Source organism: Hyperolius riggenbachi, chromosome 1 (assembly GCF_040937935.1).
Source record: "Hyperolius riggenbachi isolate aHypRig1 chromosome 1, aHypRig1.pri, whole genome shotgun sequence".
Lineage (NCBI taxonomy): Eukaryota > Metazoa > Chordata > Amphibia > Anura > Hyperoliidae > Hyperolius > Hyperolius riggenbachi.
In genome coordinates, this window is record NC_090646.1 from 97,248,836 (window position 1) to 97,269,984 (window position 21,149).

At 42.9% G+C, this 21,149-nt stretch overlaps 1 protein-coding gene across 1 annotated transcript in view; it reads right to left on the minus strand.

Annotated features, from left to right (window-relative positions):
- Positions 1-21,149, minus strand: part of NSG1 (neuronal vesicle trafficking associated 1) — a 165,069-nt gene that overhangs the window by 135,019 nt on the left and 8,901 nt on the right. The window contains exon 2 of the mRNA XM_068277356.1: positions 13,268-13,300. The gene's annotated coding sequence lies outside the window, so the exon portion shown is untranslated. The remainder of the gene's footprint in view (positions 1-13,267; positions 13,301-21,149) is intronic.

Consider the following 21,149-nt stretch of genomic DNA (forward strand, 5'->3'; position numbering starts at 1 on the left):
TGTCACTGCCACCCATCAATCACCCCCTGTCACTGCCACCCATCAATCAGCCCCTAACCTGCCCCTTGCGGGCAATCTGATCACCCACCCACACCAATAGATTGCCCGCAGATCCGACATCAGATCACCTCCAAAGTGCATTGTTTACATCTGTTCTGCCATCTAATCACCCACTGATCACCCATCAATCAGCCCCTGTCACTGCTACCCATCAGATTAGACCCCTATCTGCCCCTAGGGCACCCAATCACCCGCCCACACCCTCAGAACGCCCTCAGACCCCAGCCCTGATCACCTCGCCAGTGCATTGCTTGCATCTATTCCCCCCACTAATCACACCTTGAGACACCCATCAATCACCTCCTGTCACCACCTGTCACCCCCTAACACACCTACCCATCAAATCAGGCCCTAATTTGCCCCGTGTGGGCTCCTGATCACTCGGCCAAACCCTCAGATCCCCCTCAGACCCCCTTCCGATCACCTCCCCAGTGCATTGATTGCATCTATTTTCCCCTCTAACCACCCCCTGAGACACCCATCAATCACCTCCTGTCACCCCCCTAGCACTCCTATCCATCAGATCAGGCCCAATACAACCTGTCATGTAAGAGGCCACCCTGCTTATGGCCGGTTCCACAAAATTCGCCCCCTCATAGGCCACCTGCCATCAAAATTTGCAGATGCTTATACCCCTGAACAGTCATTTTGAGACATTTGGTTTCCAGACTACTCACGATTTTGGGCCCGTAAAATGCCAGGGCAGTATAGGAACTCCACAAGTGACCCCTTTTTAGAAAAAAGACACCCCAAGGTATTCTGTTAGGTGTATGAAGCGTTCATAGAAGATTTTTATTTTTTGTCAAAAGTTAGCGGAAATTGATTTTTATTGTTTTTTCACAAAGTTTCATTTTTCACTAACTTGTGACAAAAAATAAGATCTTCTATGAACTCACCATACACATAACGGAATACCTTGGGGTGTCTTCTTTCTAAAATGGGGTCACTTGTGGCGTTCCTATACTGCCCTGGCATTTTAGGGTCCCTAAACCGTGAGGAGTAGTCTAGAAAACAAATGCCTCAAAATGACCTGTGAATAGGACGTTGGGCCCCTTAGAGCACCTAGGCTGCAAAAAGTGTCACACATGTCGTATCGCCGTACTCAGGAGAAGTAGTATAATGTGTTTTGGGGTGTATTTTTACACATACCCATGCTGGGTGGGAGAAATCTCTCTGTAAATGGACAATTGTGTGTAAAAAAAAATCTAATATATGTCATTTACAGAGATATTTCTCCCACCCAGCATGGGTATATGTAAAAATACACCCCAAAACACATTATACTACTTCTTCTGAGCACGGCAGTACCACATGTGTGGCACTTTTTTGCAGCCTAACTGCGCTAAAGGGCCCAAAGTCCAATGAGTACCTTTAGGATTTCACAGGTCATTTTGCGACATTTGGGTTTAAGACTACTCCTCACGGTTTAGGGCCCCTAAAATGCCAGGGCAGTATAGGAACCCCACAAGTGACCCCATTTTAGAAAGAAGACACCCCAAGGTATTCCGTTAGGAGTATGGTGAGTTCATAGAAGATTTTATTTTTTGTCACAAGTTAGCGGAACTTGATTTATATTGTTTTTTTTTTCACAAAGTGTCAATTTCCGCTAACTTGTGACAAAAAAAAAATCTTCTATGAACTCACCATACTCCTAACAGAATACCTTGGGGTGTCTTCTTTCTAAAATGGGGTCACTTGTGGGGTTCCTATACTGCCCTGGCATTTTAGGGGCCCTAAACCGTGAGGAGTAGTCTAGAATCCAAATGTCTCAAAATGACCTGTGAATAGGATGTTAGGCCCCTTAGCACACCTAGGTTGCAAAAAAGTGCCACACATGTGGTATTGCCCTACTCAGGAGAAGTAGTATAATGTGTTTTGGGGTGTATTTTTACAAATACCCATGCTGGGTGGGAGAAATATCTCTGTAAATGACAATTTTTTGATTCTTTTTACACACAATTGTCCATTTACAGAGATATTTCTCCCACTCAGCATAGGTATGTGTAAAAATACACCCCAAAACACAATATACTACTTCTCCTGAGTATGGCGATACCACATGTGTGGCACTTTTTTGCACCCTAACTGCGCTAAGGGGCCCAAAGTCCCCCCCCCTTCCCCCCCCCCCTCTTTTTTCCTTCCACCCCCCAAAATATAACAACTAGCCACCTTTTTCCCGTTAACTTAAATTACACCAATGAATTCCCTCACACAAATATTTATGTTTAGTTATATGCAGTATGTTCAGGAATTGTACAAATGTGTTGCCTCTTACCCCCAGTTGTGTGCTCCTTCCTGTAATTGCCTGATGAAGCGGGTTTGACCTGCAAAACGCGTTGCGATCTTTTTTGGAGTATACCAATAAATGTCCCTTTTGTGAATACACAGTTGTTGTCTGCTTGTGGGAGGTGAGTCCACCACTGCCTCCTAAGCAATAATTTTAAAACTTTTAAATATTGTTTTTATCCTTTTGGCGCCTCTGTTCTCTATCATAATACCATTTGTGGGGTGTGTTTACTGTCCTGGCATTTTGGGGGGTGCTAAATTGTAAGCACCCCTGTAAAGCCTAAAGGTGCTCATTGGACTTAGGGCCCCTTAGCGCAGTTAGGCTGCAAAAAAGTGCCACACATGTGGTATTGCCGTACTCAGGAGAAGTAGTATAATGTGTTTTGGGGTGTATTTTTACACATACCCATGCTGGGTGGGAGAAATATCTCTGTAAATGACAATTTTTTGATTTGTTTTACACACAATTGTCCATTTACAGAGATATTTCTCCCACTCAGCATGGGTATGTGTAAAAATACACCCCAAAACACATTATACTACTTCTCCTGAGTATGGCGATACCACATGTGTGGCACTTTTTTGCACCCTAACTGCGCTAAGGGGCCCAAAGTCCAATGAGTACCTTTAGGATTTCACAGGTCATTTTGCGACATTTGGTTTCAAGACTACTCCTCACGGTTTAGGGCCCCTAAAATGCCAGGGCAGTATAGGAACCCTACAAATGACCCCATTTTAGAAAGAAGACACCCCAAGGTATTCCGTTAGGAGTATGGTGAGTTCATAGAAGATTTTATTTTTTGTCACAAGTTAGCGGAAAATGACACTTTGTGAAAAAAAACAATTAAAATCAATTTTCGCTTACTTGTGACAAAAAATAAAATCTTCTATGAACTCACCATACTCCTAACGGAATACCTTGGGGTGTCTTCTTTCTAAAATGGGGTCATTTGTAGGGTTCCTATACTGCCCTGGCATTTTAGGGGCCCTAAACCATGAGGAGTAGTCTTGAAACCAAATGTCGCAAAATGACCTGTGAAATCCTAAAGGTACTCATTGGACTTTGGGCCCCTTAGCGCAGTTAGGGTGCAAAAAAGTGCCACACATGTGGTATCGCCATACTCAGGAGAAGTAGTATAATGTGTTTTGGGGTGTATTTTTACACATACCCATGCTGAGTGGGAGAAATATCTCTGTAAATGGACAATTGTGTGTAAAACAAATAAAAAAAATTGTCATTTACAGAGATATTTCTCCCACCCAGCATGGGTATGTGTAAAAATACACCCCAAAACACATTATACTACTTCTCCTGAGTACGGCAATACCACATGTGTGGCACTTTTTTGCAGCCTAACTGCGCTAAGGGGCCCTAAGTCCAATGAGCACCTTTAGGCTTTACAGGGGTGCTTACAATTTAGCACCCCCCAAAATGCCAGGACAGTAAACACACCCCACAAATGGTATTATGATAGAGAACAGAGGCGTCAAAAGGATAAAAACAATATTTAAAAGTTTTAAAATTATTGCTTAGGAGGCAGTGGTGGACTCACCTCCCACAAGCAGACAACAACTGTGTATTCACAAAAGGGACATTTATTGGTATACTCCAAAAAAGATTGCAACGCGTTTCGCAGGTCAAACCCGCTTCATCAGGCAATTACAGGAAGGAGCACACAACTGGGGGTAAGAGGCAACACATTTGTACAATTCCTGAACATACTGCATATAACTAAACATAAATATTTGTGTGAGGGAATTCATTGGTGTAATTTAAGTTAACGGGAAAAAAGGTGGCTAGTTGTTATATTTTGGGGGGTGGAAGGAAAAAAGAGGGGGGGGGAAGGGGGGGGGAAGGGGGGGGAGGTTTGGTTTGCGGAGGGCTGGGGGGGTGGGGAAAGGGGAGTGATAATAAAGATTGGAGATTGGGAAATGGGGGGGGGGGGGAGGAAAAAAGAGGGAGGGGGGAGAGTTTGTTTTAGGGGGAAGAAAAATAATGGTAATTTTTTGCATTAAATATAAATAAAAAAACGTAACATTAATATTCATAAATAAAATAAAACGTTGATCTCAAGCATGTGGCGAGACACTATCCTAACACACAGTAAACAGTATCATAATTCATATATATACACACACATATGTGTATTAAGAGCGGTTCACCTATATAAAATAGTGCAAAGGAGTTCAGGGATAGAGCCAGTGTACTGGGTGTCTAAGGAAGACATGCAGAGCAAACTAGAGAAAAAACATAATGAAACAAGCATCAAAAAGGATTCACTTACCAGCAGTATGTCCAGATAGTGTGGTAGGTAGGTCTAAAAAAGAGGATGTTAGGGTAGTCTCAGCATTGGTGTTGGTGGTGTGTGGGGTGGTGGGGCCATTCATGTTGGGTTGAAAATAGGTTTCAATGGAAGTTTGAGTAAATGTAGTTGGTTGTTCTGAACTGTTGTTGTTTTCAATGTGAGGGGTTATAGGAGCTTGATTAGTCATTGGGATTAGTCGGGGACTGTTGCTTAAGGAGGGGATGGGAGTGGTAGGTTCGGAGTCGTATATGCTTAACTGTGAAGGTCGGATTGGTGAATTATGCTCTGATTCTAGTATAGTAGGGGAGGGATTGTCACTCATCCTGGGTTCAACTGTTTTGGATGAATTTGTGGGTAACAAGGACAATGGAGCATTTTTTCCGGAGAAGTTGAAGTTTGGATTCATTAGAGGTATCCGAGTGACTGGTTTGTCACCTCCAGTACGGGGGGTCGAGGTAATTGACTTGTTTTGTTTGGGGTGTGTGCTGGTAGTGGTTGGTTTTTTATTTTGACGTGGTGGTTTCGCTGATGTTGTTGGTCCTGTGTTGTAATTGAAACTGTTCGGAGGGGGTGTGGAAGCCGTGAATTTCTTAGCTGTGATTATCGCTGTTGTATTAGTGATAATTGGAGTGGGGGTGATATTAGGTGTGTTGGTTGGTAGTGGGACCGGTGGTGGTGGAAAAAACGGCGGGGGTGGATATCTAGTGGGGGGTGGAGGTATGGTGAGGCTCATTAGTGGTACTGGGTGGGGTTGTGGATGTGCAGGTGGTCTACCTTGCAAAGGAGCATTTGGCAAAGGTTTGTGAGTATATAATTCATACTCTTTCTAATTATCCAATTAACTTGACATACTACACCATATTGGGCTCTCGGTTCTTCTCTTTTCCACACCCCACAAATGACCCCATTTTGGAAAGTAGACACTTCAAGGTATTCAGAGAGGGGCATGGTGAGTCCGTGGCAGATTTAATTTTTTTTGTCGCAAGTTAGAAGAAATAGAAACTTTTTTTTCCCTTTTTTTTTGTCACAAAGTGTCATTTTCCGCTAACTTGTGACAAAAAATAAAATCTTCTATGAACTCACCATGCCTCTCAGTGAATACTTTGGGATGTCTTCTTTCCAAAATGGGGTCATTTGGGGGGTATTTATACTATCCTGGAATTTTAGCACCTCATGAAACATGACAGGGGGTCAGAAAATTCAGAGATGCTTCAAAATGGGAAAATTCACTTTTTGCACCATAGTTTGTAAACGCTATAACTTTTACCCAAACCAATAAATATACACACTGGTTTTTTTTTATCAAAGACATGTAGCAGAATAACTTTCGCGCTCAAATGTATAGGAAATTTTACTTTATTTGAAAAATGTCAGCACAGAAAGTAAAAAAAGTCATTTTTTTGACAAAATTCATGTCTTTTTTGATGAATATAATAAAAAGTAAAACTCACAGCAGCAATCAAATCGCACCAAAAGAAAGCTGTATTAGTGACAAGAAAAGGAGGTAAAATTCATTTAGGTGGTAGGTTGTATGACCGAGCAATAAACCGTTAAAGCTGCAGTGGTCTGAATGGAAAAAAAGGCTCTGGTCCTTAAAGAGACTCCGTAACAAAAATTACATCCTGTTTTTTATCATCCTACAAGTTCCAAAAGCTATTCTAATGTGTTCTGGCTTACTGCAGCACGTTCTACTATCACCATCTCTGTAATAAATCAATTTATCTCTCTCTTGTCAGACTTGTCAGCCTGTGTCTGGAAGGCTGCCAAGTTCTTCAGTGTTGTGGTTCTGCTATGAACTCCCCCTTCCAGGCCCCTCTCTGCACACTGCCTGTGTATTATTTAGATTAGGGCAGCTTCTCTCTTCTCTCTTATCTTTTACAAGCTGGATAAATCCTCCTCTGAGCTGGCTGGGCTTTCACATACTGAGGAATTACATACAGGCAGAGCTGTCTGCACTCTGCAGGAAGAAACAGCCTGACACTTCAGTGGAAGATAGCTGCAGGGGGAAAGAAACCATCTCTTGAGATTCAAAAGGAAGGGTGTATACAGCCTGCTTGTGTATGAATGTATTTTCTATGTGTGGACATACTGTACATCAACCTACTTCCTGTTTTGGTGGCCATTTTGTTTGTTTATAAACAAACTTTTAAAAACTGTTTTTAACCACTTTTAATGTGGCGAGGAGCGGCGAAATTGTGACAGAGGGTAATAGGAGATGTCCCCTAACGCACTGGTATGTTTACTTTTGTGCGATTTTAACAATACAGATTCTCTTTAAAGGGTTTTATGACTGCAGTCCTTAAGTGGTTAAAATGTGTAGAGTGTAATGTAAAACATGTGTAGTTGTAGTTTTACTATTTGGCCAGAAGATGGCCACCTTCATTTCTGTTTTCCCTCCTTGTACTTCTCGCTAAGCGGAAGTACAAGGGGGATGCGGAAATTGTTCCGGGCAGAACAACTGAAGCCTCACGCGTGAGCGCTTTGGTTTTTCTGCGGGGACAGGGATCAGTGATCGGGAACCATGTTCCCTTTCACTGATCCCAGGGCTAGCGCCGGACACCACGGGGACACGGGGGCGTGCCCGCGATCGCGCCGAACAGCGGGAGCGCAGCACAGCAGCCGCCCGGACATGTGCTTCACGTCTGGGCGGCTGAAATGGTTAAACAACACCAAATTAGTGTTTTAGCTAATTAAAAGCAATAGTAAATGCTTGGAAATGGTTTGGAACCAATTATCATGTACTAGGATTACATATATATTTGTCAGGGGGTACTTGTTGTGATAATGTTTACTATGCTAGGGGGTACTTGGTGAAGGGGGTACTTGGTGAAATACAGGTTTTTAAAAGGGGTACATACTAATAAAATGTTGAGAAAGTGCTGAAAAGTTATTTTAAGCTGAAGATGAAAAATTCTCTCCTAGGAGAAAACTAAGAAGTGAATTGCATATGAGCATGAGTGTCCTTGGGACAGTGGCGTAGCTAAGGAGCTGTGGGCCCCAGTGCGAGTTTTACATTGGGCCCCACAAGCACTCTATACATAACAACCGATACGGCGCACCAAAACCTGCCGAGGACAACCAAAGTGTCAGAGGTGGAAGAAGAGGACGGGGAACAGTTTGTTAATGATTACTACTGCTCAAAGCATCTACAGAAGTGATTATTACCAGCACAGGACCAATAAAGAGCTAATACTGTGGTTGAGGGAGGGCGTCTCGGGCCCCCTCTGGCCCAAGGGCCCTGGTGCAGGCCAAAACCTCTGCACCCCCTGTTGTTATGCCACTGCCTTGGGGTTGAATTATGATTACTAATGCACTGACATAGCGCAAGAAATTTCCTCTTCTGCGTCCTAATAAATAAGCGCAACTTAACGATCCCCCCGGCGCGCTACGCACTCTAGTGGCAGTGTAGCGTGCGTTCCTAAGCAACGGCCGATACTTTCAATAGCCACGTAGTAGTGACTTATCGCTACCGTGACACTTCACTGATGTGGCCGCTACAGCTGCGCTGGAAAATTATAACGATAGCGAAACGCCACTACCACGTGTCTATTGAAAGTATCGTCCGTTGCTTAGGAACGCACGCTACGCTGCCACTAGCGCACATAGCGTGCTGGGGGATCATTAAGTAGCAGTAATTTATTAGTGCACGGAAGCTGAGATTACTCGAGCTATGTCAGCACGTTAGTAATCCTGAATCGACCCCCTTGTGATTATGTTGTGCTTGGCTGGGGTATATACAGCTCTTGGAATAACAGGAGGATTGGCTGGAGAGAATGACACATTGTTTAGGAGGTGTTCAGAAATAGCACATTGCAGTTAGTTAAACAGCTCTCTGTGACTAAAGCAAGTCACGCAATAATGTGGTTTGTGCTACCGACTGATAATGGAAGGCAAAGTGTGAATACAAAGCACTCGTGCCAGTTTAAAGCATGTCTGGCATACAATTTCCTACTAATTGCCCTTCCCTTGTATTCTGCCGCTCCAGCTCATCCCAGGCAGTTAATCAGCTAACTCATCTTCCTTTGAGTTTCATGGTTTTAATAAAGTCATCTCCCCAGAGAGATCCTCTCAGCACAGAAGCACGCAGCGACTTATGCAATGCCCTATCAGAGTGACATGAGAGAAACGCAGACCTGTGGAAACAAATACAGCCACCTTATTTGTACTGATTTACCAGGAGCTGTTCCAAGCAAGCAGGACCTTGTTAATAATGGCTCAGAGGCCTCATTGTCTCAGTGCAGGTAACTTAAAACAACTCCAGGCCTCTAAGAAGCTCAGCTTGTTCATATGTGGCTATGAACTTTTCAGCATCTTCAAAGTGCCTGGTCAAGAGCCCCCTCTCAAGCCATTTCCTGTAAGCACTGGCTTACAGAGCTGCAGGCTGTGCGCTTTTGATTTCTTTACTGTACTGATTCCCTCTGCCTCTGTCTAGCGTATGCATTGCCAGCCCTCCTCCCCACTGAGCTCTGTAGAAATTGCACTGTGATATCTAGCTTGCTTTGTAAACACATGTGAGCAAAGCATAGATCGTATTTCAGCAGCTTCTGCAGAGGGGTGAGGTATATTTCCCTTCTCAGCCTCCTGTCACAGTGAACTGCCCTCAGCCAAACAGTGAGGAGCAGAAATATGGAAGGGGAGATAACAAGCCTCCTTCTACCGGCAACATACCAGAATAGAGTATCTGACTGAAATAAGATTTATTACAGCAAAAACATTTATGATTATATTGGAAAGCTTGCAATGCAGACTGCATAATAAACATAGAGCAGTGGGTAAATTGAATTTGATTTTAAAGTGTACCAGAGATGCATTTAAGTACTCAGTCGCATCAGTCGGGGTCTTCTGCGCATGTGCCGGAGGTCCGCGTATATGCATAATAATAATAGCAGTATTTGTATAGCGCCTTTCTCCTGTCAGACTCAAAGCGCTTGCGAGGCAGCCACTAGAGCGCACTCAGTAGGCAGTAGCAGTGTTAAGGAGACTTGCCCAAGAAACTCCTTACTGAAATAGGTGCAGGCTTACTGAACAGGCAGAGCCGAGATTTGAACCCAAGTCTCCTGTGTCAGAGGCAGAGCCCTTAACCATTACGCTATCCAGCCACTGACGTCCACTGACGCAACTGAGCCAGTTCCCGGGACTGATTGCGGCTGATCAGCAGACCGCGGGAGGACAGCGAGGGGCTCAGACGTGCTTATCGGGCGGGAGAAAGCCCCGGGTAAGTATCAAGCTTTACTTGAATACGTCTCTGGTTTACTTTATGACTGACAATCCCACTTTAAGCTGCAGAAACCTCATTTTAGGCAGGGGTCACACTTGGGAAAATCTGCAGTGTTTTTCCACAGCTCAAAAATGAATACGAAAGTGCATGTAATGATTGTCTATGGGGCCGCTTTGTTTTCAGACGGCAGCTGCGATTCTGCATAGCGTTAAAAAAAAAAGTTACAACCTACACAACTTTTCCGCACACACTTCTTTTTGTCATTGAAATCACAGCAAAAAATACATATGTTAAAATGCACACAACACACATATTGTGCAGGAACCTCCCTTACAGGAACAGAAAAAAATGATGCACTTTGATTGCATAGCTGCTACAGCCTACATGGTATATTTGAATTTGTGCATTGAACGGAGCTGGAAGTACCGTCAATGAAGCCTTGCACTGACATTAGAATTGGTTATTTGTAGTCATATCAACAGACTACAATCTAATATCTGTCATAAAATAACAATGCTTACCTCAGCAGAGGGATCCTCCAGAGGCTATTCCCGTCGTCCTCCACCAGCACGGCTGCACTCAGCACTGTGCCTGTGCAGTAGCAAGAACCCACTCTGGCTTTGGAGGAGAAAGCCAAGCCCGATCGAGTCTGTGCTGCTGCACACACGCAGATAGCTCACTCCGGGCTGTTCCAGCATTGATACCTCAGAGGGCGGCTGCATTGTGCGTGCACAGTAGCACGGACCCACTTGGGGCTTTGGCAGAAACTGCCGAGTACACTCTGGGCCGTGCTACTGCAAATGCTATTTGCTTTTGGAAACTAAACAAATGCTTCTGGCCTGTAAGCTGACACACCACTCACGCGGAAATTTATCAAGAGTGGGAGACATAATATTAGTAGGTTTTTAGAAATCCGTGCAGAACTGTCTCAGACATCCTAAGAAATCACTAAATAGTGCAGATTCCTTCTTAAACTGTTAGGAATAGGAGGAGTTAGGAAGGTCTCTCAGACAGTGCAGTGTGAGAGGGAAATTGCTGTTGCTGAGGTGACCAATACCTCTGCTGTATTGCATCAATGCCCAGCACTGGAAGGGTTGAACACAGAACAGCTTCACAGGACACCTGGCACCTGGGGGGAGGAGGGTGAGCACTTCACACATCATGTCTAGCCTGCACTGCTGCAGAACTGCTATTAAGCACGTCTTAATCTGCAACAGTTAAGGATGGATTTGCACTTTTCTTAGCTGTAGTGCAGTTCTAGAAATCTATGCTAAACTGCTGATATTATGTAGGATTTGAGAAGTTTCTTATTATTATGCAGAACAGTTCATCTGCTAGCTAGAATAGTTTAAGAAGAAAAAACTGTGGGTAATGCTTTGATAAATCTGGCCCACAATACTTTCACACACTGTCAATAAGAAAAACGTATAGGCCCCATAGGAAAGCATTGCTTCTGTTTTCGCTTTGTGGCAAAACGCCTGCAGTGTGACCCAATGCCTAAAGGTCAACTAGGGGAAGATCCCTGGAGGCATACATGTAATTAAGGTAGCGGGAAATTTGGGCGCAGGGTGAACCCTGTTCCTGCAAAAGTCCTGGCGGCATCAATTACTATTCCCCCTACAGGCCGCCATTGGGGTAAGATTCAATTTGGCTGCCAGGTATTGCTGGCGGCTGAATTACGCTGTTTATATTGTAATTTGGGCTCTGTCTTTTGATGGCGCCCAAATACTCACTGAGCACCGCTTTAGCCCTAATTCATATCAACATTAATTATGTTCTATTGCAGCGCCCACATTTCCAGCACAGTTTTTGCCCAATTTGCACTGGAGGCTAGTACCAGGTACCAATCATACTAAAACATTGCATGAACTTTCCTCTTAGTCACTCCCACATAGGCAGCCAACAGGATAGCTAGAGTCCTGTTCTAGGGGGTGATCTGTACTGAGGTTGGTGATTTGTACTGAGGTTGGTGCATCCTACCCAAATTTGCCACCACCAAAGAAGCCTCTGAAAGCCTTGCCCCACTTAAAGGATACGTCCGAGCAAAAAGAAAAACAGATCTACTTACCTGGGGCTTCATCCAGCCCCTGGCAGTGCCTTCGCCGCAGCTCCCAGGATCCCTCCATTGGACTGCCAGGAGCTGGAGGAAGCCCCCGGTATGTAGATCAGGTTTTTTTTTTTTTTTTGCTCGGATGTGCGTGAAAGCACACCTTTTTCCCTTGTTAAATCACAATGCGATTCAAGCCCACATCAGGACATAAACAAATCCCTAAGGGCCCATTTACACTTAATCAGTTGGTGTGCGTTAGTACTCCTTGGTATGCATTAGTACGCGTTTCTTCCATAGCAGTGCATTGTGACAAAGATTTCAGTTAAAACGTGTTAAGTGTGAAAGCCATAGGAAAACATGGGCATTACTTTGAAAATCAGTTTTCTTTCCGTTTTAACTGAGAGCAACTGATTAAGTGTAAAAGGGCCCTAAGGCCCCTGCCACACATGTGGCATCGTGGTACTCTGTCCCAATGAAGCTCGTTACAGTGGCCATTAGTCTCTAACATTGACAGGCCACAGTTCATGTGGAGTGACGCCAACTGCTCCGGACGTCGCAGGGTAACGCAGAAGCTGCAGTATATTAACCTCCCATTCCCGGGAGAAAACCCTTCTTGTCTTAATTTTTACATTTTATTTTATTAATGGCTGCACTGCGACTATAACGCGCTGCAACCAGCCTGAATGGATAACCTAGGGACTAGGGAGATCATTATACGCCACCCGTCTTCGCCATCCAGACTAGTAAGACTGCCAAGCCCTGCATACATATTAAGCATGCTTCATTTTGAGTAAACTAACATTTTTAAGTCACTCTCAACCTTTTACTTATACCTCCCAACTTTTTGAGATGAGAAAGAGGGACACTTAAGCCACACCTCTGCCACACCCCTAATCACACCCCCAACACGCCCCTAGTCATGCATACGATAAAGATTTAATAAGAAAAATATGTTGTTTTATAATTCAAACCACACTGTTCCTTTCTATCCTGGTTCATTTTCCTTCATATTAACATTTTAAAATTAGTAATATATCAATTTAAAGGATGGGAATAAAGTTTAGAGTCAAACACATTTTTTTCTACAAAAATATATATATTTAACATAGAAAGAGGGACAAATGAGGAGGAAAGAAGGAAAAGGGCTTAAAAAGAGGGACTGTCCCTCTGAAAGAGGAACAGTTGGGAGCTATGTTTTACTTACTTTGTGGGTAGAGTGAAAAATGATGAAATATGCTTTCTGGCTCTGTAATGCTGTGCTCTGCACGGTTCCCCAGTGCTAGGAGATGAAGCACTTTGGGGAAAATGGTGACACCTAGTGGCCATAAAAGTAATAAAAGAACTCACCTCAGGTAGTACTTTCTGGAAGAGCAGTCTGCACTGTAGACAGAATTAAAAACAATCTTCCATTACTCAATATAACACATAAGATAACCCTTGTGTGTAAACCCTTGTGTGTAAACCCTTGCTATTATTTTAGGCAGTTAGACCCTGTTCACATTGCACGCATTGACGTTCATGTTTCGGCAACGCGTGCGGAAGGCGCATTGCGTTCCGATCGCACAGCCATCTGCGTTTGGTAATATGAACGGGACCTAAGCCATTGGGCAGAGGAAGGGTTCACACTTGTATTATCAGGAAACGCAAGTGATTTCTGGCGCGCAATTTTTCAATGTGTTGTAAACCACAACTTTATTGTGACGCTATTTAAAATATTATGCATTTGTTGAGCTGATGAAAATGTAATTCTAATTTTATGCAACTTGAACTTGCACTTGTCAGTATAATAAAAGATGCTTTCTGTATCAGATCTGGCTTTCAGTTTCAATGTACTGCAATAATTCTACAAATGCTGAATGAAGTACCACATGATTCCTTAAAGAGAGATAAATAGGAGACACCGAGAGCCCAATATAGTGTAGTATGTATTGGAAACCGTGGATAAATGTAAGTGTGAGATGAATATACTCACAAACATGGGTTACCTCTTAGGCAACCACTGTAGATGCAGGTGAGGAGATTAGACCTGTCCTCACTCAGGATTAAGATGTCGCTCTCTGTAGATCAGGAAAGTGGGGGTAGGTCACCCCTCCACCAGGGGTGGACACAGTATTATCGTAAGAGAACAGAGGCGCCAGCAGGATAAAAGGTAATAAAAACTTTAAAATTTGCTGGGAGGCAGTGGTGGACTTACCTCCGGAAAGCAGACTCAAAATACTGTCTGAATTAAACAAATAAATTTATTATTGGTACCCCAAAAGATGCAACGCGTTTCGCAGGCACAGCCCGCTTCATCAGGCAATAAGATAGGGGACAAACAGTAGCTCGTCAGTAGCACGAATGGCACCTCTACTGTTTGTCCCCTATCTTATTGCCTGATGAAGCGGGCTGTGCCTGCGAAACGCGTTGCATCTTTTGGGGTACCAATAATAAATTTATTTGTTTAATTCAGACAGTATTTTGAGTCTGCTTTCCGGAGGTAAGTCCACCACTGCCTCCCAGCAAGTTTTAAAATTTTTATTACCTTTTATCCTGCTGGCGCCTCTGTTCTCTTACGATAATGATTCCTTAAAGGGTCGCTTAAGGCTGAAAAAAAAAAAAGAGTTTTACTCACCAGGGGCTTCTACCAGCCCCCTGCAGCTTTCTGGTGCCCACGCAGTCTCACTCGGATCCTCCAGTCCTTGCCGGCAGCTACTTCTGGATTCGGCGACAGGCCTGGGAACGCGAGTGATTTTTTGTGTTCCTGGCCGCAATAGCGCCCTCTATACTGCTATGCCAGGAACGTGAAGAATCACTCGCGTTCTCAGGCCTGTTGGGCCTGTCGCTGAAACTGGAAGTAGCTGCCGGCGGGGACAGGAGGATCCGAGTGAGACTGCATGGGCACGGGACAGCTGCAGGGGGCTGGTAGAAGCCCCAGGTAAGTAAAACACATTTTTTTCAGTCTTTAGTGGCCTTTTAAAATATAGAATGAGATACCACATGAAGTAGAAATCTGTATGGTGTGGCTGTATGGCAGTTCATTGATAATTTACCAAGCTATTACGCGGAGTTTACACAAAGGGAGATATTGCTTGGCAGTTGGAAAAAGACATTTTTTTCCCACAATTATTATTATTATGTATTTATATAGCGCCGACATCTTCCACAGCACTATACAGAGTATGCTGTATATATTCTTGTCACTGACTGTCCCTCGAAGGAGCTCACAATCTAGTCCCTACCATAGTCCTATGCCTATATTGTGTAGTGTATATATTGTAGTCTAGGGCCAATTTAGGGGGAAGCCAATTAACTTATCTGTATGTTTTTGGGGTGTGGGAAGAAACCGGAGTAAATCCACACAGACCCAGGGAAAACATACAAACTCCTTGCACCCAGCTGGGATTCGAACCGGGGACCCAGCGCTGCAAGGCAAGAGCGCTAACCACTATGCCACCGTGCTGCACAATGCAACCAGGTTCACAGACAGCAAACTGTCAGTGCCATGGCCCTGACATCACAGTGTTTCACCACAATACAATATCAGCCGTACAGATGTTCCTGATAATCGATTCGAGAAAAGGTAAAGATTTCTTATGAGAAACTGATCGGGATGAAGGTCAATCCTGGGATAAAGTTCCTCTTTAAGTTTGATTGCATTTGCCACATGCTTGTCTCAGGTGGGTTATTCAGACAAGACAAATAACATTTATATTGCGCTTTTCTCCTGGCGGACTCAAAGCACCAGAGCAGCAGCCACTAGGACGCACTCTGTAGGCAGTAGCAGTGTTAGGGAGACTTGCCTAAGGTCTCCTTACGGAATAGGTGCTGGCTTACTGAACAGGCAGAGCCGAGATTCAAACCCTGGTCTCCTGCGTCAGAGGCAGAGCCCTTACCCATTACATCATTCAGACACTACTAATGCATGAAAGATCAGCAGGACAGCCGGGTAACTGGTATTATTTAAAGGAAATAAATATGTCAGCCTCCATATCCCTTCTCAGGTCAGTCCTTTAATCAGCTATCAGCAATGCACCTTCTGGTTTTGAATTTGATCAGCCTCATGCAGTTTTGGATCAGGATCGGGAAGTTAATCACATTTTCAGGCAGTATATCTACGCCCAGCGGGAGGACTGTTTCCGTTCCAGAGGCATAGATATATGCCTCCCGCCGCTGTGCACGCTCCCCGCCGATCGTTCTTGTCGCTGCCGGTTAGTAGGGAGATCAGTGAATGGGAATGCAGTGTCCCCGTGTCAATGATCGTCGGCACCAATGACATGCCTGCGGTCATTGTAACAAACTAAGTTACACATGAAAAAACCTTGTACTGTGCGCTCACTTCTCAACGTATATTTAAACCTAAGCAAACATGTAATAGTCCATACACCAAAGGGAGCTGGGAAATTTGGGCGCATGGGGCTAGTGGACAAAAAGGGCGCCGCCATAGACGGCCATATTAATTAGCGTTTATCTGGCACCTAAGGGGAAATTAGGGCGCCCGTGTTAATATAGGTTTTATACATACACTAATCCTCTTTTTAGGTGTACAAACATATACATTACTGTTTTCATGCATATTAACAAATATTCAGTTAATGATTTAAAAAACACCTTATAAATCAGTTCATAAGCATTATTTTCATAAACCTTAATTTTTTCATTTCAACCATGAAAAAAGGGTGCAGATGTTAATATAGAGTTTCTACAACTAATAAACCTTAAATAGTATTTCATACATTTTTACACCCTATTTCTCATTTACTATTGCAAATTTACATATATGTTTAACTACATACCTATTTTAGCGTTTATATACTATATCTGTTTAATCATTATATGAACATTTTCAAAATCTGTCCACCAATTAATTTTCATTTTCATATTTACAATAAATCACTATTGCACAAATGTACGCTACTAATCGATGTATGAAGAATAATTTATAATAAATCGTTATCTAAGTTTTGTAAGTACAATTTTTTTACAAAATTACAAATCCAATATTATATAATGTACGAAATACGTGGTATATTAGTTGTGATAAAATTTTTTCCTAAACTTTTAATTTTCAGTGCCCACTCTTCTTGTGACACATTTATTTTCCACTCTTGTTATAAATATTTTCATCTTTAACTCTGTCGATTTCATTTTTGTGTGTAATTTTTTTTCCATGTATTGCAGCTTTTTTACTTTTCAATTTCATAATGTTACTTCACCTTATGTCCCTCGTTTTAGTACCCCTTTTGTAGTTGTGTTTCTTCAGTGTTCATCTTGTATGTAAACCTTTGTGCTCCTTTTGTCACTTGTTACTATTTGTTTTATCCTCCTAATAATTTTTGGACTCTATTATTGTGTAATGTCAGTTTATCCTGGTTACTCTAATTCATGTCCTTATATCTCCCTTTATAGCATACATGTACACCTCCCATTTTTGTGTCAAATTCAAACCTACTTTTTTACATAATTACATTCTTCTCCTCTGTGTTACCCAGAACTTAAACATCTATGACAATGTAACTGTATGTGTGGCCTGATATTCCAAATACTAACATGACTCACTTTCACAAAAGACCTCTTCAATGGCTGACTAGTTGACAGTGTACTCATACATGATACAGTTATGGCTTTTGCCTATCATTGTAGTATTGTTAACGTACTAAACCTTTTTTTGCATATTATCTTTTCAAATCCTCTACATTGTAATTGTGAAAAAAAAAATTCTACAAGAATTACTAAGAAACACATACTTCAGTACAACAATCGATAAATAGCGTTTCCAGCAAATGAAAACCGATAAACATAAATTAATGATTTAATTTGAATAAACTTTATAATTAATCGTCAAAATAGGTTTTAATTTTTGTTAAACGTTATTTGCTGATAAGGTTTACACCAGGCGCCCTTTTTTCCCAACGCCCTTATTTGACGTACGCACACCAAAGTCCAAACAGATTAGTTATGTGTCCATGGATCGCTGCATCAGTCACCAAGCATATGATGTAATCAGATTCCTTTTTCAAAATGCTGCGCTCCCATGTGCCTCAAATCTTCTCATATTGAATCGCTCAAAGAAAAAGAGAAAAGGCAAAGGAAACAAAACATAGTGTGATACTGCTTCACTCAGTTTGTTTTTCACACCACCCAGTGCTGCAGCCTTTATCCCATACACATTCACCACGACTCATAGGGTTATACAGGTCCTCTGAAATGACTGCCGAATTACAGACAGCAAACCAGCACCATAAACACTCTCCCAGAGCATGCAGGTATCCACCAGATCATGCGTGGCCTCTCACCTCACTCCTGGCTGTCCAGATTATAAGACAGCAACAGCGCTCAGTGTCTCAAACGAAACGTCCCCAGCAAGTCTCCCAAACGGTATTACTCCATTAGAGCAGATTCCTCATGTCAGCCTATCAACTAAAGGACTTGACATAGCGTAAAACCATTTACATTTATTAAGAACATAAAAGTAGTGCACTCACATGTAAAAAGTAAAATCAAGCATGTATCAAACAGAGCTCTTCCTCGCCAGCCTAGTACGCCTGTAGCTCCGCCCACATGCACACATTACTTCCTGTTTACATGGTAACAGTATGCGGCAGGAAGAAAAAGTGTGAGGACATCTTGTGGCCAAACAGTAAAATTACACCTACATACATTTCAATACATACAATCACCTACACATACCTAAATTAACTCCTTACCTCCCCCACCCTCCCTGACAGGTGAAAATTGCTCTGGTCTATAAGGGGAAAAACCTTTCAGTGATGAAGTGGTTAAAGGGAACATGAAGTGAGAAGCGTATGGAGGCTGCCATATTTATTTCCTTTTAAACAATACCAGTTGCCTGGCAGCCCTGCTGATCTATTTGCAGTAGTGTCTGAATCACACCAGAAACAAAGATGCAGCTAATACTTTTCTCTTCTTTCTATTCATCTTGGGTGAGCATCCATCTTGAGCTCACTCCTGCCTGAAAAACACAGTTGCTCCAAAACTGTTCCAAAATTGCAATCAACGAAAAAACAACTTCCTCTTTCTCAGGTTCACTCAGGTACATTCTTCTGACTGTGTACTAATTATTGGGGGGGGGGGGGGGGGCAATGACTTACACCTGAGGAAACTCTGTCTAAAGACATTTTTCTTAAAAAATCCCATACAGAGGGAGAGTGAAAACTCGAGGTTTAGACACACCTCTCTGAAGAATCCCTCCACCTTTTTTCCGCAAACGGAGTATAGTGATGCAATGACATTTGAGAATCTGGTAGAGAAAGACATCAGACGTATAAAAACCAACAAATTTGCAAATGACAATCTAACAAGTGCCGAAAGGAAAGCCTTGAAAGAATTACGAGGCGATTTGAGTATCACCATACGACCGGCAGGAAAGGGTGGGGGGATTGTGATACAGGACACAGAAGCCTATAAAGCTGAAGCGTATAGACTGCTGAATGACCCAGAGACTTATCGCGTCTTGGGCCATGATCCAACAATCGATTTTGCAAAGCAATTAAAAATAATATTGGATGAGGGACTTAGTTGTGGAATCCTGACCATGAAGGAATACGAGTTTTTGAGCATAAAATTCTCACGCAGGCCATTGTTTTACCATCTGCCAAAGATTCATAAGGGTCTGATTAATCCCCCTGGTAGACCTATAGTGTCTGGGGTGGATTCGCTGACAGCGAACCTCTCCAGATACGTGGACATGTTTCTACAAAGATCTGTGAAGAACACAAGAGCTTATATCGCAGATACTAAGCAAGTCATCAATACCTTGGGTGATCTACAGTGGGAGGAGGGATGGATTATGTGCACATTGGGACGCCACGTCCCTATATACCATAATTGACCATGAAAGGGGATTGGGGGCGGTGGGCTTTTATTTGGAGAAAGACGAGACCTTGGATACTATCCAGAAGGAATATATTCTGAAATTGATTCAATTTATATTACAACATAATTATTTTCAATTTGATGAAAATTGGTACCTACAGGTCGGTGGAACGGCGATGGGGACCAGGTTCGCACCCGCCTATGCAAATTAATTTATGTCACGATGGGAGGAGAGTTATGTTTTTGGAGAACATGTCCCGGGTGCGGACCTGGTCCTATGGCGCCGTTTCATCGACGATGTGTTGATGATATGGAAGGGTGATGCCCCATCATTGCACAGATTCATTGAGAGCATTAACAGGAATGATTGGAAGATAGCATTCACTGTGGAAATTAGTGTGCTCACTGTAAGTTTTCTAGACCTAGAATTGTATGTGGAGGATGGCACTTTGAAGACTAGAACATTCCACAAACCGGTGGATGTTAAATACTATAGTTATATACTATATACCAGCTGCCACCTACCGAGATGGTTGAACAATATCCCCAAGGGACAGTTCACGAGACTCCGCCGGAATTGTACCAATATAGTGGATTACGACCGGGAGGCGGAACAACTCGTGAACAGCCTCTTAGAAAAGGGATATCCAGAGGAACACGTTGATGAATCCAGGACAGCAATTAGACAGAGAGAGAGGGACAGTCTATTGGGTCCAAGATTGGAACAAAAATGGGAGCATAATGATTTTAGTGTTGTCCTGCAATATACGTCCCAATCAAATAAAGTTACAAATATTATACGTAAACATTGGGACGTATTGAAGGAAGACAAGATTATAGGTGACAAACTACCGTGTGTCCCTAAGGTGGTCTTCAAAAAGGCACCTAATTTAGGGCTCTCTATTGCAACAGCAGCGAATGAGAATAGGGGTACCAATGGTGGGGGAGGGAGGGGGGCAGCAGGGTTCACCAGATGTGGGATATGCCTGAACTGCAGGAGGACCAGTAATCCGGGCAGAATAATAGAAATTGAGGCACTGGATGCAGTGAAATACAGAATTAAGGACCCTATAACATGTACTACGAAGGGGGTCATTTACTGCATTCAGTGCCCCTGTCAGAAGAGATACATTGGGAGAACTAAGAGGTCTCTCCAAAGTAGGGTGGGGGAACATTTTAATAATATAAAGAAGAAATGTGTGGGTCACCCGCTATCTAAACACTACAAAGAGGAACATGGGGGGAATATAAGGGGGACAATATTCTTTGGTCTTGAAGTCATTGAACAATGTGGGAGAGGGGGGGATTACATAAAGAAAATGTCACGTAATGAATCAAAGTGGATTTTGCAGTTGAACACAATCATCCCAAAGGGTCTAAATAGTGAAATGGAGATGTTTGCTTTTTTTGAATG